Below are 11,947 nucleotides of genomic sequence, written 5' to 3' on the forward strand. Positions count from 1 at the left end.
TTTTCAGTCAAATACTTTGTAGTTGGCACTGTAGGCTATGCCATGCAATGGTTATTTGTCTCATTCTCTGGAATATTGCAGTGAATGACTTTCTGCCATTCAGCCCTAGAGACAGTTTTGAATTATGTATTAGGTCTATGCTTCAGAGGACTCAGGTGATAGGCTGTCATATTTCCCACACAATTCCGGTTTGACCTTGAGGCGAGGAACACTTTTAACCTATTTTATCCAGCCACAGCTTGGCTACATGTTGTCACAACTGTTATTTCCTATGACATGTAGCTGTATAAATAATGGCCTCGTGCCATCTGAACAAGTACATGTGTACGGTTATAACTCATAGATTGTACAAACAAGTGTGGTAACTTCAATTCATTATATATTTGCCATCCACAAAGCGATATTTATCATGTTTGAACGACGAACGGACAATTAATTGTGACAATTACTTTGTACTTTACTAACTGCAGGGCAATGCCTTTTGATAGGAATAGAAGGTATCGTCTCTACTGTCTGTCACACAAAAAAAGTTATGCTGGCAAGTAATAGTGCCCCCTAACTTCCCGTGTCTTAAAGTAAGTTAAATTACTTTGTGAAAGGTACGACGATTGGTATTCACTTACCTAAAGATTATGATTAGAACGTATTCGTGAAAGTTAATAAAAGTTCACAGAACGTGTCCTGACGTTATTCCGTCGGGTAAACTTTTGATATCCATGAGTAATGCTGAAATTATGCGGTGGCTTCACAGGCTTGCCCTTTATCACGCTGGCTTCGTCTCTGAACTAAGTAAGAATTCCTTTTCGAACCCAGAAAATGTCCAAGATTTTTTTCTTCGAACTGGACTGATGAACTCTTGCCCTGTGAGCTCGCGCAGACGCCGACACTCAGCTATGTGATAAAAGCTCGCACGCAGACGGAGCGCAGCCAGAGCAAACACACACACACACACACGGGCACAGTCTGAACGTACACACGCACGGACTCATACACACACAAACACACACATGCAAATTACTTTTCTCTAAAGGTTATTGGCAGCTTCCATTCAAAACGTGCAGGTTTCTAATAAAGTATAAAGGTCAATTCAAAGTTTTTATATTAAGTCCGTTTTTAGACTGTCCCAGGAGTACAGAAGGGATTGAGTGAACTGTGGTCTCAATAGCCTAACCTCTCTCAGGATTTGCTTCAATGTGAAAATCCTTCCATTGAAAGGACACAATGGAAGAGGGAGCGCAGAGGGGAAACCAGAGGAATTCACAAAAACTAAACAGCTTCAGAGTCCATAGCTGTGAAAGAGGAGATGGTCAGAGAGGCCTAAATTTAAACATTTCCTCTTTGTCCTGTTTTGAGCCCATTGTCATCGCATGGCGTTCTCCCTTCTTACACAGGAAGGAGTGGATCTGACATCAACGCTCTCAGACTGACAATGCCAGGAAACCCGTCTGAATGTATGTAAATACATCAGTGTGTCCACGCTTCCCTCGCAGCCTGTGGAGGGGTGCTCGGAGACCACAGCCCGGCTGTGTGGAGGAGTCCTGCAGGCACTCCTATCTGCAGCGACACAGTGTGATTTGTGGACGGCGTTTCCTCCATAACTCACAGGGACAGCCATGTGACGTACGGCTCCATCTCTCCATCTCCAGGTGACCTCTCGTTCACACGCATCCTCTGCTGTGGAGTGGTTGGATGATCTCTGTGGGTGGACAGATAAGATGTTTACTATGAGGGACTCTGACTTGGGACCATACTGCTATGGGCTGTGGGTTGGGTGTCTGTCAATCTCCATAGGGTGGTATAGCTCAATGAATTATGGCGAATATTTAATTTAAAATTCTTGGGTTAATGTTCAGTTTTGCCTTTCTCCTCTCCTTCCCTACCCTCTCTGCTACTCTCACCCTTGGTTACTCACTTCCTCAATGGCCTGGCCTGTTTTCCTGCCGTCCCCTCCCGTCACTAAAGACATCCTGACCCACCGAGCTCAGCTCATACCAGTCCAAACACAGACACTCCAGATGAATGTGCTGGAGAGCGAGGTCGACAGCATTCTCCGACTGAGGCTGTGCCAACATCAACATGCGTTTTTTTGAATTCCATTCAGTTGAAAGAAAATTGAACTGGATATACACTCTAAAATAACATGATTTCTACCGTAACCTTGTCACAATAGGCTTCTATCGCTAGCACATTACCCTGAATAAACCTGCATTATACCATGGGTTGTTTTGATCACTATTTGTGGGGAATATTCTGAAATGATGTCACTCATTTCAGAACAATTGACTTCTTCCTCTCCTTCCTGTGACAAGTCCCTACTGGTGAATTTGAAAAAGATTACAGAAGACAAATAGTATCAGAGCTTACACTGGCTGTTGTAATTATTTCACCAGTCTTTGTGTAAGACTGTGAGTAAAAACAGGCAAGAGAGGAGGGGGCACATATGTTTTGATATCACATGAATGGACTACTAAAGCCTGGGAACTGTATTCAAATGGCTAGTCAAAGGAAAACAGTGAAAAGTTCAACCGTTCTGTTATACTTTGTGTTGGTTATTATTGCTGCATCGGTTAACATTGTGGCTGAACTAAAGTATGTGTCTGGAGAAGTTACAGTTTTGGGGGGAGTTTTTATTTCTTTACTGCTGATGCTGTAGAGCAGTGCAGGGTATTGTTCTTCTCTTTCTGACCCACACATGCACACACACGCACACACACACACACACACACACACACACACACACACACACACACACACACACACACACACACACACACACACACACACACACACACACACACACACACACACACACACACACACACTGTCCCTCTGTAGTTATGAAATACGTACAGGTAGTTGCCTCCAGCGGCTAAGGAGGATTAGATAAAATTACACTGACATTCCTGGCATTCCCTAGGCACTGATCTGCATTCTTCCTCCGGCCGGTCCGCTCACGGCACCATCACACACACACAAACGCGAAGGAGGCTATCTGTTATCAACCTTCGTGAAGTCTGTGAGAGGAGTATCAGTTTTTGCACATTTTGTGGACACAACGTGTACAAACACACACACACACACACACACCATGTACCCACACAGTAGAGGGCATTCGAGTAGGTGGAATGTTTAAAAGGGTAGTGTATGAATGTGCCCATGGTGGGTTGAAAGAAGCTAGTGTTAGTTATCTATAATTTTGTCAGACAAAATAAGAAAGAAAGAAGGAGAGATTAATTGGTGGGGGAGGGATAAAGAGCAAGAGAGAGACCAACAGAGAGAGAGAGAGAGAGAGAGCAATACAGAGACAGAGAAAAGGGAGAACTCTCAGCACTATCTGGACAAATCTGAAAACAGGAAGTCTGGCTACAATAAACAAGTGGAGCGGAAGATGACCAGAGTTCTACTTCCTGTGTCAGTGTTGGAGAGGAAACAACATATTTTTTAGGAATTATAATAGAAAGGACACTCTGCAAAGAAATATTTTACAGAACAGACGACCCGAGTGCCTGTTGGTCTCAACTTGGAATCAATTAGTTAATTAACCTCAGGTGTGTATGTATGGCTCTCTACAGCAATCTGGAGAGCAATTAGGGTTTTTGTCCTGCCCTATGACAGACAGGGATGTCAATTATTTGTGCATGTCTGTGTGTGTGTGTGTGTGTCTGTTGAAGTGCATCATAAGTCTATCCCAGTACTGTGTTGTTCTTGTATATGTCTATTGTGCACAGCCTGTATCTGTTAATCTGGGCCCTGGATAGGGCCTTGTCCGTGGGCCAGCAGATACAAAGAAGACTAGTTGGCACAAAAAACATCATTTCCTCTCCTCTGCATTTCCGCTACTTTTGAGAGCAAAGCCTCCGGACTGGTAACAAATTGGGTTGGACAGGGTCAGAGGGATGAGAGGACGGAGAGATGAAGGCATACATGAATGAAGGATGTGATAGGGCTGGGTGTGGATAAGTGGGATAGAGTGACGTTCTTTGGCTTGCAGAGTTTGAAGGCAGATATCCTCTGCCGTCCTATCATTAGCACATAGATGTGTGTGTATGTGTGTGTGGGGGGTTGTGTCGTATAAATACACATTAATCATGATAAGTAGCCTGCTTACCCCTATGCAATCAGTCGCCCAGAGGTATGTTTGCAGACAGTAGCGAAATCTGTTTACACCAGACTGATAAATGATGACCTGTGACACCTTATTAGTTCTGTTCATTGTCCCTTGCCCTGTCCTGTCCTGTCCGGGCTGTTTCCATTGGAATCTGTAGGGGTTTTGAGCATGGGGCACTGGGTTATTACACCAATCAATTAAACACAGGATAGTCAGGGCAGGCGCATGCACACACACACTCCCACAATCCTTCTCTGTAACCCCCTCCCTTGCCCCAGATAGAGAAGGATAAAATGCCGGAATAGAGACTGAACCATCCCTGTCCCCCCCCCCCCCCCCCCCATCTCACCAAAACTCCATCCCCACTCCAATTGCAGGAAGGGAGGGGGACAGACAGGCGTCTTCCACTGTCTCAGCGTCCCAGGAATACCCTGTCCTCTGTCTTTGTAGGTTAAACAAGTTAGCGTGCAATCAAATTAGCATCCCATTCCTTCTGAGAGCCGGCTAGCCTAGCTCGTAGAGATTAGATTAGTTTGTGAAGAGCAGCCTAATAATCAGAGGCAGAAGGTAGCATGGAGGTCAGATCAGCTGACCCTATCCAAGGTCCACAGAGACCAAATACCAAAACAACACACACAGCAGGAAAACACATACACACACACACATACGCACACACAAACACACATTAGCATATTTTACATCATGGCACTGGCTTCCTTGGTAGATGCAACAGATAAAAAAAAAGTACTTTCATGAAAGACTCCTTGGTGGGCAGTGCCACCTACAGGCACTAACTGGAACCACTGTCATGGATCAGTGAACTAGAGACTCATTGTCTTTGGTAACAGAAAACACCTCACTAGATTTATGCCACTTCGTTGTTTGATTTTAAGCAAGGTATGGATAGACTAAGGACAATTAAATCTTAGTCTTAGTATTTTCTACCAAACTCTTTTATCATCCAGAAGAGAACAGAAAATAGGCTAATTTAAATAAGAGGTTTTGAACTTTGCACTTCTGATCCCATATTTTCGTCTGTAGGATACTTTTGTAAAAGTCGCGATGGATGAAAGAAAGTTGGTGAATGAATAACATGTAATATACCTTATTTTCCCCTTGATAAACTTCAATGATAACGTTGAAACTGAAGAATCACTTATTTAATGAAAAGTATATCACTTTACAGTAAGTAAGTCTATTGAATGACAGTCGTTCTGACTTTACTCGTCGCGCCTGAGTGCAGTGAGATGGCTACACCACATGGTGGCACTGTAATTCTTTCAGAGTACGAATGAAAGATCGTAAAATTAGTATAGAAAACACGACTGAATCCCCCGCCTGAATGTATTCTAATGACCAGGCATGAGACAGAAAAACACATTTTAAAAATGGCCTTTTGTTTAATTTGTCAGAATAATGCAGAGTTAAATCCTGGCTTGTGGTGGATATGAGTCAAACCAGTGAATCAGAACTCAATTTGCGAATTAAAAATGGAATGCTCAGGCTTTTATTTATGTGTTTTTGCAAGTCATGAATTGAATATCAATGTAGTCTTCAATTTGATTTATTTGGGGCGGGGGAGTTCTTAATCCCACCACTAACCAAAGCATTGTGGTTAAACCCAACTAACTACATAGTGGCAACATGCTTTAAAACCTGCGCAAGTGATGGAGGGCAGCTACAGAAGCTTGGATCCTGTACTGCCGAAGCAAACTCTGTCTTTTGTTCCCTGCTCCGAGACTGAGTTTGAATGTGCTGTTAATCAATTGGAGACAGTACAACGAGTTCCACATCTACACACACCTTCAGAAAAAATATTGCCAAAGGATAAAGTAATTGGCTGAGAAAGAGAGAATTAGATGGAGGAGAAAGGCGACCATTAAAGTAAGGTGTGATTAAAGCGCTTCAGGCATGGATGGCCCTGATACCATGTGGCCCACCTCATCTCAGGTCATTTCAAAAGACGAGCCTTATCACTTACCTGACTCAATTCTGCTATTTATATTTTTACATTTTAGTTTCCAACCGGAAATTTAGCAATTTTTTTTGTGATTATACAATAGAAATATAAATGTTTCAGAGTTTAGTCTCAAATTTGGACTGTCCTCAATCTTGAAGAATCTCTCATCGTCTTAAACAAGTTGAAAATGTCTTGGTTTAAATTAAAAGCTACAAGTCAAACAGAACTATGTCATCCATTATTCAGTGGACCAAAATGTTCTGACTTGGAACTGAGACGTAAGATTAGAGGTCATTAAATGGCTACCGTAGATGGTGTGTGTCTGCTCTGGTCCTGCTGTCAAACTGCACACAGTAAGAGGGCCAACGCTTTTCAAATGAATGGTTATCATTTACTTGTATGACGTTTTCGTCATACTGTAATTGCATGTTGTGTTGTGTGTCACAGTATGGAATAGGGGAGAGAATAGCTTGTTCCACACATTTCAAGTCAAAACGACACAACAGAATATGTGTGGGTGTGTATGATGTGTAGTATGACTGTCTATTCGTGGAAACCTGTTGGAGAGGTTAGTGCTGGGCATCCCAGCTGAATATATGGTTTTGTTAGCAGCTGTCTGAGCACAAAATGGCCAATTATCATCATATCTACCAGGTGGAGAAGGAACCCCTGATACTGAGAGAAAGACAGTGAAAGAAACAGAAAGGAAAAAGAGCAAGACAAGGGGACATTGTATGTTTCTGAGTGTGTGTGTTAAATAATGATGACTGAAAAAGTCATGAGAATGGAGGCAAGCAGAACCAGAGGAAAGACTGAGGAATAAAACATTTCTATCAAATGAAAATCAGACACTCTCGACGATCAAGGTTTCTGACACATTAGATCTCTGCTTTGTGAATATACTCTGGACTTGTTTTTATGGTAATAATACATGTAATTGTGGTGTCTGAGTTCCTTTTCACCGATTATGCAGTGTAAATAGGTGGATCTATGTGCATAGATTGAATTGGTGTCTTGCTTGTATGTGCTTTGTGTGAACAAATGTGAGTGTGTGTGTGTGTGTGATGTTTTTGAGATTGAAATGGATAGAGATGGAAAATCTTCCCCTGAGATTCTTCCACTGATCTGCCTCTGTGTGCAACGTTCTGATGTCTGTCTTGAGGGAGTTGCTGTTAGTGTCTGAATGATTCCAGACATAGGATTACTTCAGGGAAAATATGATATTCACTTAGTGACAGCTTAGATTTTCTTATTTTTTTCCCTGAGTCAAAAACTAATCTATCAATGTTACGTAAGATGGACGTGCAACAAATAAATATAGTCATTTTTACATTGCGTCTTGTTTTGGTTCAGTATCTTTTTGAATTCATACGGGCCTACTTGGAATTCCTGAGCTCCACTGAGATTCGAAAGCAGCCAATTATTATGAAACATTTGCAGGTAGGCAAAACAATAACAACTTGTATTCTCCGAGGGATTTGGTACTTACTGTAATGTCTGAACAAGATGTACGCTAAAACATAAGGAGGATTAGGCTATCACACATGATCAAAGTACATTATAAAAAGTTGTTTACAGCTATTATAGGCATTTTATAGAGCAACTTAATAAAGTAGGGCCTGCTAACTGGTTAGTCATAGTAGCCTACCCTGGCTATTTGTGGAAAACACTTAGCTGTCATCAGCTAGCATGGTTGGTTATACTGCAGTTAAACCCTCAGAACTCTAATCCTAATTTCTCCATGGTACATCAGACTTTCTCCTCTGCCTGGTAAAGCATCTAATTAATTAATCAGAAAGAGAAATTAAGGACCCGTCTCAGCTTGTCTGATGATGGGGTGAGATTAGGAAAACTGAAACAAATGAGTGTGATGATGGAGAGAGTGAATTGTGCGGTGGTGTCAGCGAGAAAGAGATACTTAGATAACGGAGAGTGAGGATGAGTCTGTTAGATGTATCACCGCCTCCATCTGTCAGCAAATCTTGGCGGAGACCAGAACAATGCAAACATGCTAGCAAAAATCACAGATCATCCTTATTTGCTCCTCCAATATGGCTGCTGTGACCCTCACGCTTCATCACTGAGGATAAATATGATTCTCCAACGGCAGGGAACCCTAAATGTTGATTTATCTGTTCAATGTTGAAATAAGTAATCGGTGTCTTGATTTGCGAGGTGAATCAGATCTATTGAGTCTTGTGAAATTATATGAGAACAGTATCGAAATGACTCAAGGTGTTAGGGCTAATGTGAATCACACACGACACTATCAAGGGGGCTGAAATGGCCGAAGCAGGGTTTGGATTGTTCTGTGATTGAAAAACATTATTTGTCATTATTTCTCAAAAGCCTACTTGTCTTCTGTCTTCAGAGTAAGTTAGAGAGCAGCAGTCAGGGCTGGTGTGAGGGCTGACATGGGGGGCTGTCTGTCAGCTTGTGTGTGTGTGCGTGCCTGTGTGTGCCTGTGTGCGTGTGTGTGTGTGTCTGTGCCTGTGTGTGTGTGTTTGCGTGTGTGTGTGTGCGTGCGAGTGGGTGGGTGGGTTATTTGCCTTTGTTGAGCAGTGAGAGGCAGAAACAAGATGAGGCAGAGCGTTGCCTGTGGTTCTGTACGCACCCTGCTGGAACAAACACTGTGGATTAGTCCATTTGCTCCATCTTGTTTACTAATGTGAGGGGCAATTAAGTTTATTTTAATTTATTGTTAAAGTGTATAACTTTTTAAATTGGTTCAGAGTAGTTGATATTTTCCAGGTGTTATGGTACACCATATTATTACATGCATTTGCTTTTAAATGACTATGTTCACATTGAGATAATAAGTCACCATATTGCAACACTATGTTCTTAATTGGGATAACATCATTTTATCATAGATGAGTCAGTATATTGAGATAATAAGTAATTACATCGACATAAGTCATTGTATTATTGAGTTAATAATTCAGTCAAATTGAGATCCTAAGTCATTATGTTGATAGAAGAAGTCATTATATTAGGATGTTATGTCATTAATAATGTGACTTAGTATCCGATTATAATGAATTAGTATCTCAACGGTGGTGAGATAAGTCTGATATTGAGATCATTAGTCATTATATTGAGATCCATAGTCATCTTATTGAGATCCTGAGTCTTTTTATTGAGAGAAGTCATTGTATTGAGATTAGTCATTTAGGTAATGTATATGTTGTCATATTTGTATTAGGTGGCAATAATTTCTCCTCCAGTGATCAATAAATCCCTGACTCATTGTAAGATCCTCTGTTTTCAAGAAGAGATGTAAGCCCCACAGAATGTGATTGCACTTAACATCGTCATTGCACTTTCTCTTGGATGTCTATCAGAAGAACATTGTTTTGTTTCTTTTGTTCTAATGGTACAAAGCCTCGGGCTAAAGTGTAAAAAGAGACAACCTAAGGTAAGTTAGGCATCAAGCATTACAGTGAGAGAGAAAGGGAGAGCAAGAGAGAGAAAGTGTTAGAGAGAAACCTTGAGAGGCTTCAAACTGTACCGAGTTTTAGCCAGAATGAAGGAGAACATTCTCTTGTTATTTGAAGTCCCCATTCCTGTGTTGTTCCCTTGATATGGCGATCTGTCTAGGCTCCCCACACGTAATCATCGAGGCCCACTGCTCCCGATGTCTGATGAGAGAGAATATCATCTAAATAATATGAATATCAATAGCACACTTGAAAGTTTGGCGCCCCTGTTTATCGTAATGTGCCGATAGGTGACGACCGAGGATACAGAGTGTGTTTGAAATGCAAAATATCAGCCTCTGATTTGAAAGTCCTATTTTTGCTGGCTTCTAACACCGGGGCTGTCTCGCTCACGGTGATGTCACGGTGATGTCACGGTGATGTCATGGTGACATCATGTCTGTATCTCTGAACCGTTTGCACAGAATTGATCTGTGACACACAGCGCCGACTCTGTTCTGTGTAGGAATGGCTTTAGGGAACTTTACACACTCTTCACAAGCAGGAATATACACATTTTTCCAACATGTGTCGACAGGTCTTTTAACTACAGCTGTGAACTGTGTGTGGTAAATTGTCCATATTCTAGAGATACCTAAGAGAACACCAAAAATGTACATATTTCCTGGAGTTATTGTTGCCCTTTAATTTTTCTCACACAACTACCATTAGTCTCTAACATTGGTACGAAAACTATGTTTGTGTGTGTGTGTGTCGGTGTGCCAATTCAAATTAATTAGCCCAAAAGGTTCTTGTGTGAGTGTGTATGGCTCTCCTGAGGGTTTGGGTCTGATAGAGTTCTCAGAGCCCAGCAGAACTCCCAGAGAAACATCAGTCTCAAAGTCTGACAAAGCCCCATCCCTTCGTCTCTCTTTTTCCTCCTCCCACTCTCTCTTTTCCCCTTCCTCCTCTCCTCAGAGCTTTGTGCATGAGCACACATGACACACTGACCCCAGCCCACCACCAGCTGTAGGTAGGTAGGTAGGTTTGTAGGAAGTTACTGTAAGTGGGTAAGTAAGGTAATAGGTAGGTAGGCAGGCAAGACGGCAATGGAAATATAAACATACTGACATACATACAGTACATATAGAAAGATAAAATTGATGGCTGGGTTTGTAAAGATCCTTCGCCTTGGATGTGGGATCGACCCTACAGTATTTGTCCCTATAGCAATCCATCTGTAATTCCATTAATTTCTGTAGCATTTCATGAAAACACTTCCATGTCTGGTAAAGCTCAACATTGTATCACCTAACCTTGATGTCTTTTTACGGCTCCTCTCCACAGTCACAGGTCTCCAGGTCTCACTGAAGGTTGACCAAAGAGGTTGCTTAGCACAAACCAATTCAACAAATTATTCAATAACCAATCACAATGCTCTGAATTTTCTGCTGGGCAGAATAAGCTTATGATATTGATCAACTGTCTCTCTTCTCTAATTTCACTAGTAAAGATAAAATCCTTTTAGAAAATATTGAGACATTTTTATAATTATAGTGGTTATTTTACAGTAATAGAGGCCTCTCAGGACATGCTATCACAGATGTTTAAGGGCTGTCAGGTATGACGACTGCTCCATTGTGGTCACAGAAGAGGTAAACACCCCTCTTGTTGCCGACGAGGCAAAGTTGCAGAGGCAAGCAGACAAAAATGCGTCAAGTCAAGACACAACGTTTGAGGAGTGTATCGACGTATGGATCTCCCTTTCCTTTCAGGTATCAGGGAGGGGAGGGGAGGGGGAGGCAGTCACGAGGGAGGGGATGCTGTGTTCAGGTCCACAGGGGAGCTGGGAGCGAGCAGGGTGGGGGGGCAAGAGCCGGCCGACATTATGCGCACAAGGAGACAGAGGCTTAGCATATATTGAGTGTTTATGCAGGGAATTGAAAATGCCGAGCACCTTTGCTTAAACCCACTGACTGTTAAGTTGTTAGGCTTAACGGAAAAGCACCCCAACGCAAACAACACCTGCCTGAGCTTTGTAGGTCCTGGAAAGCTGTTTGCATGGGCGTTTTTACTGTTCTTATACAGTGTCAACATGTTTCTTTATAGAATGTTATTGTCTGGGAAGACTCAAGATGTAGGCTGAACTGTATCTGTATGAAAATATGTGTACCCAGAGGAATAGAGATACATGGAGCGAGCGTGTGTGTACACCTGCTGGTCCGTAGATGAGAGATAATTAGTGGATTGAGGTGAGTTTGAGGAGACTGAAGGATATCTGTTGTTTGTCTTCGTAAGGGCAATGCACACACAGGGGGAAAGGGCCAGAGAGACGCCGTGGATTAGGGCAGAGCTCTACCCTGAATACAGAACCTGTCGAAGGTCTCTCCCCTGCTTCCTCCTCTCCTCTCCTCCCCTCCATACACACTGCCATGCCTCCTGAGATCCACCACACGCTGA

At 42.3% G+C, this 11,947-nt stretch overlaps 1 protein-coding gene across 6 annotated transcripts in view; it reads right to left on the bottom strand.

Annotated features, from left to right (window-relative positions):
• LOC124464866 overlaps positions 1-1,064 on the bottom strand; it is a 33,150-nt gene extending 32,086 nt beyond the window's left edge. For 2 of the 6 annotated variants that reach the window (XM_047017009.1, XM_047016954.1), the window contains exon 1: positions 624-1,064. The gene's annotated coding sequence lies outside the window, so the exon portion shown is untranslated. The remainder of the gene's footprint in view (positions 1-623) is intronic. The other 4 variants (XM_047016981.1, XM_047016795.1, XM_047016878.1 and 1 more) reach the window with 3 other exon arrangements.
• Between the last annotated feature and the right edge of the window lie 10,883 nt (positions 1,065-11,947).

The sequence above is a fragment of the Hypomesus transpacificus genome, chromosome 1 (genome assembly GCF_021917145.1).
Source record: "Hypomesus transpacificus isolate Combined female chromosome 1, fHypTra1, whole genome shotgun sequence".
NCBI classification, from domain to species: domain Eukaryota; kingdom Metazoa; phylum Chordata; class Actinopteri; order Osmeriformes; family Osmeridae; genus Hypomesus; species Hypomesus transpacificus.